Source organism: Arachis hypogaea, chromosome 6 (genome assembly GCF_003086295.3).
Source record: "Arachis hypogaea cultivar Tifrunner chromosome 6, arahy.Tifrunner.gnm2.J5K5, whole genome shotgun sequence".
In the NCBI taxonomy this organism is placed as follows: domain Eukaryota; kingdom Viridiplantae; phylum Streptophyta; class Magnoliopsida; order Fabales; family Fabaceae; genus Arachis; species Arachis hypogaea.
Window position 1 is genome coordinate 73,333,324 of NC_092041.1, and position 5,405 is coordinate 73,338,728.

Sequence of the window (5,405 nt, forward strand, 5' to 3'; positions counted from 1 at the left end):
GTAGGAAACCAGAGATTCAAGAGGGATAAAGCATCTCCATACACTTATCTGAAATTCCCACCAATGATTTACATAAGTACCTCTATCTTTATTTTACGTTCTATTTATCTTTTAATTATTAAAACTCTATAACCATTTGAATCCGCTTGACTGAGATTTACAAGGCAACCATAGCTTGCTTCAAGCCGACAATCTCCATGGGATCGACCCTTACTCACGTAAGGTTTATTACTTGGACGACCCAGTGCACTTGCTGGTTAGTTGTGTGAAGTTGTGAAAAAGAGTGATATTACAATTGTGCGTACCAAGTTGTTGGCGCCATTGAGATCACAATTTCGTGCACCAAATTTTTGGCGCCGTTGCCAGGGATTGTTCAAGTTTGGACAACTGACAGTTCATCTTGATGCTCAGATTAGGTAATTTTCTTCTTATTTCAACCTTTATTTTGTTTTCAAAAAGTTTTCAAAAATCTTTCAAAATTTTTTTCTCTTTTTCATTTTTCTAAAAATAATTTTCGAAAAATCCAAACAAATTAATAAAATCATAAAAACAAAAATATTTTGTGTTTCTTGGTTGAGTCTAGTGTCATTTTTTTAAGTTTGGTGTCAATTGCATCTTTTTAATTTTCAAAAAATTCATGCATTTCATTCTTCATGATTTTCAAGTTATTCTTGACAAGTCTTCTTGTTTGATCTTCATATTTTCTTGTTTTGTGTCTTTTGTTATTTTTCATATGCACTTTTTTTATCCATAGTGTCTAAACATTTAAAATTTCTAAGTTTGGTGTCTTGCATGTTTTTCTTTTCTTGAAAATTTTTCAAAAATAAGTCTTGGTGTTCATCATGATCTTCAAAGTGTTCTTGGTGTTCATCTTGACATTCATAGTGTTCTTGCATGCATCATTAGTTTTGATCCAAAATTTTCATGTTTTGGGTCATATTTGTGTTTTTCTCTCTTCTCATTAAAAATTTAAAAATCAAAAATAAAAAATCTTTCCTTTATTTTACTCATAATTTTCGAAATCTTTGAGTTAACTTAGTAAAAAAATTTTTAAAATAAGTTGTTCCTTGTTAGTCAAGTCAAGATTTCAAAATTTAAAAATCTTATCTTTTCAAAACTTTTTCAAAAATCAAATCTTTTTCATTTTTCTTCTATATTTTCGAAAATTTTTAAAATTGATTTCAAAATCTTTTTCTTAATTTATTTCATAATTTTCGAAAACTTTACTAACAATTAATGTGATTGATTCAAAAATTTGAAGTTTGTTACTTTCTTGGTAAGAAAGGTTCAATCTTTAAATTCTAGAATCATATCTTTTAGTTTCTTGTTAGTCAAGTAATCAATTTTAATTTTAAAAAATCAAATCTTTTTAATTTCCTTTTCAAATCTTTTTCAAAAATAAATTTTAATCATATCTTTTCAAACATATCTTTTTCAAATCATATCTTTTTCAAAATCAATTTCAAAATATCTTTTCAATCATATCCTTTCAAAATTGATTTTCAAATCTTTTTCAACTAACTAATTGATTTCTTTGTTTGTTTTACTATTTCTTATCTTTTTTAAAACCACCTAACTACTTTTCTCTCTCTAATTTTCGAAAATCACCTTCCTTTTTTTCAAAAATCTTTCTAATTGACTAATTGTTTCAAATTTTTATTTTTATTTTATTCCTTTTCCTAATTTTCGAATTTCCCTCTCTCTCTCTTTCTATTTATTTTATTTATTTACTAACACTTCTCTTCTCAAAATTCGAACCCCTCCCTCCTCTGTGTTCAAATTTTTCTTCCTTTTCCTTCATTCTTATTCTTCTACTCACATAAAGGAATCTCTATACTGTGACATAGAGGATTCCTCTTCTTTTCTGTTCTCTTCTTTTTCATATGAACAGAAGCAAGGATAAGGACATTCTTGTTGAAGCAGATCCTGAACCTGAAAAAACTCTGAAGAAGAAGCTAAGAAAAGCTAAAGCACAACAATTCAGAGAAAATCTAACAGAGAATCTCGAAAAAAAAAGAGACATGGCCGAATCCAATAACAATGGTGGAGGTGCAAGGAAGATGCTTGGTGACTTTACTGCACCAAATTCCAACTTACATGGAAGAAGCATCTCAATCCCTGCCATTGGAGCAAACAATTTTGAGCTAAAGCCTCAATTAGTTTCTCTGATGCAACAGAATTGCAAGTTTTATGGACTTCCATCAGAAGATCTTTTTCAGTTCTTAACTGAATTCTTGTAGATCTGTGATACTGTTAAGACCAATGGGGTTGATCTCGTGGTCTACAGGCTTATGCTTTTCCCTTTTGCTGTAAGAGACAGAGCTAGAATATGGTTGGACTCTCAACCTAAAGATAGCCTGAACTCTTGGGATAAGCTAGTCACGGCTTTCTTAGCCAAGTTCTCTCCTCCTCAAAAGTTGAGCAAGCTTAGAGTGGATGTTCAAACCTTCAGACAGAAAGAAGGTGAATCCCTCTATGAAGCTTGGGAAAGATACAAGCAACTGACCAAAAAGTGTCCTTCTGACATGCTTTCAGAATGGACCATCCTGGATATATTCTATGATCGTCTGTATGAATTGTCTAAGATGTCATTGGACCATTCTGTAGGTGGATCTATTCACCTAAAGAAAACGCCTCCAGAAGCTCAGGAACTCATTGACATAGTTGCAAATAACCAGTTCATGTACACTTTTGAAAGGAATCCTGTGAGTAATGGGACGCCTCAGAGGAAGGGAGTTATTGAAATTGATGCTCTGAATGTCATATTGGCTCAGAACAAATTGTTCACTCAACAGGTCAATATGATTTCTCAAAGTTTGAATGGATTGCAAAATGCATCCAACAGTACTAAAGAAGCATCTTCTGAAGAAGAAGCTTATGATCCTGAGAACCTTGCTATGGCAGAGGTGAATTACATGGGTGAAGCCTATAGAAACACCTATAATCCCTCATGGAGAAATCATCCAAATTTCTCATGGAAGGATCAACAAAAGCCCCAACAAGGCTTTAATAATGGTGGAAGAAATAGGTTTAGCAATAGCAAGCCTTTTCCATCATCCTCTCAGCAACAGATAGAGAATTCTGAGTAGTCCCTCTAGCTTAGCAAACATAGTCTCTGATCTATCTAAGGCCACTCTAAGTTTCATGAATGAAACAAGGTCCTCCATTAGGAATTTGGAGGCACATGTGGGCCAGCTGAGTAAAAGAATCACTGAAACTCCTCCTAGTACTCTCCCAAGCAATACAGAAGAGAACCCAAAAAGAGAGTGCAAGGCCATAACCTTACTTGGTGTGGCCGAATGCACAAAGGAGGAGTTCCCAATTGAGGAACCTAAGGAATCTGAGGCTCACCTAGAGACCATAGAGATTCCATTGAACCTCCTTTTACCATTCATGAGCTCTGATGACTATTCATCTTTTAAAGAAGATGAAGACATTGTTGAAGGGCAAGTTGCCTAGTATTTAGGAGCAATCATGAAGCTGAATGCCAAGCTATTTGGTAATGAGACTTGGGAAGATGAGCCTCCATTGCTTATTAATGAACTGAATACCTGGGTTCAGCACACTTTACTTCAAAAGAAACAGGATCTTGGTAAATTCTTAATTCCCTGTAGCATAGGCACCATGACCTTTGAGAAGGCTCTGTGTGACCTAGGGTCAGGCATAAATTTAATGCCACTCTCTGTAATGGAGAAACTGGAAATCTTTGAGGTACAGGCTGCCAAATTCTCATTAGAGATAGCAGACAAATCCATGAAAAAGGCTTATGGACAGGTAGAGGATGTGCTAGTAAATGTCAAAGGCCTTTACATCCCTGCTGATTTCATAATCCTAGACATTGAGAAGGATGAGGATGATTCCATCATCCTTGGAAGACCCTTCCTAGCCACAGCAAAGGCTGTAATTGATGTGGACAGAGGAGAGTTGGTCCTTCAACTGAATGAGGACTACCTTGTGTTTAGAACTCAAGGATCTCCCTCTGTAACCATGGAGAGGAAGCAAGAAAAGCTTCTCTCACTGCAGAGTCAACCAAAACCCCACAGTCAAACTCTAAGTTTGGTGTTGGGAGGCCACAACCATGTTGAATCCCCATATTCAAACTCTAAGTTTGGTGATAGGAGGTCCCAACAATGCTCTGAACATCTGTGAAGCTCCATGAGAGCTCAATGTCAAGCTATTTACATTAAAGAAGCGCTTTTGGGAGGCAATCCAATTTTATTTATCTATGTTATTTTCTTTTTTTTAGGTTGATGATCATGTGGAGTCACAAAAACAATTGCAAAAATCAAAGAAAAATAAAAAATAGCATTAAAAATAGCACACCCTGGAGGAGAGACTTACTGGCATTTAAACGCCAGTAAGGGTAGCAGAATGGGCGTTTAACGCCCAGTCTGGCATAATTCTGGGCGTTAAACGCCAGAAACAAGCACCAGACTGGCGTTAAACACCAGAAACAGGCTACAATCTGGCGTTAAACGCCATAAACAGGTTGCATCCTGGCGTTTAACGCCAGGAAAGGAATAAAAGCTGGCGTTTAACGCCAGAAACAAGCAGCAGTCTGGCGTTAAACGACAGGATTGCACTGCAAGGGCATTTTGTACGCCTAATAGGAGCAGGGATGATATATCCTTGACCCCTTTGGATCTGTGGACCCCACAGGATCCCCACCTACCCTCCCACAACACTCTTCCCCAAATACCCCTCACCAATCAACTCATTCACTCTTCCCCATCACCTCTTTACCAATCACCTTCAAATCTCTTCCCCAAAAACTCCACCTACCTCACTTTCAAATTCAAACACTTTTCCCTCTCAAACCCAACCCTTATGACCGAATCCTAACCCTCCCCTCACCCCTATATAAACCCCTTACTACTCATTCATATTCACACAACACAAATACCTTTCCACCATCTTGGCCGAATTCACTTCTCCCTCCATCTCCTCCATTTTTCTTCTTCTTCCCCTTCCTTCTTTCTTCTTTTGCTCGAGGATGAGCAAACCTTTTAAGTTTGGTATGGTAAAAGCATTGCTTTTTATTTTTCCATAACCATTTATGGCAGCTAAGGCCGGAAAAACCTCTAGAAAAGGGAAAGGGAAGGCAATTGCTTCTGCCTCCGAGTCATGGGAGATGGAGAGATTCATCTCAAAGGTCAATCAAGACCACTTCTATGAATTTGTGGCAAAAAAAAGGTGATCCCTATGCAGTTCAGCTGGAATTGTCATAAAGTAAGACATCCTCATTAAAGAGGACAAGCCCATCACAAAAAAAAAGGGATGGAGCAAACAAGAGAGCCCACTCATGGACCTCAACAAGAGCATGAAGAATTCCCCCATCAAGAAATCCCTGAGATGCCTCAAAGGATACATTTTCCTCCACACAACTATTGGGAGCAACTAAGGAT

General features: G+C 36.7%; 1 non-coding gene across 1 annotated transcript; it reads right to left on the reverse strand.

Annotated features, from left to right (window-relative positions):
- Positions 1 to 2,423: 2,423 nt before the first annotated feature.
- Positions 2,424 to 2,531, reverse strand: LOC112700197 (small nucleolar RNA R71). The gene has a single exon (XR_003153111.1). It is a non-coding gene; the product is annotated as a small nucleolar RNA R71 (small nucleolar RNA).
- Positions 2,532 to 5,405: the final 2,874 nt, after the last annotated feature.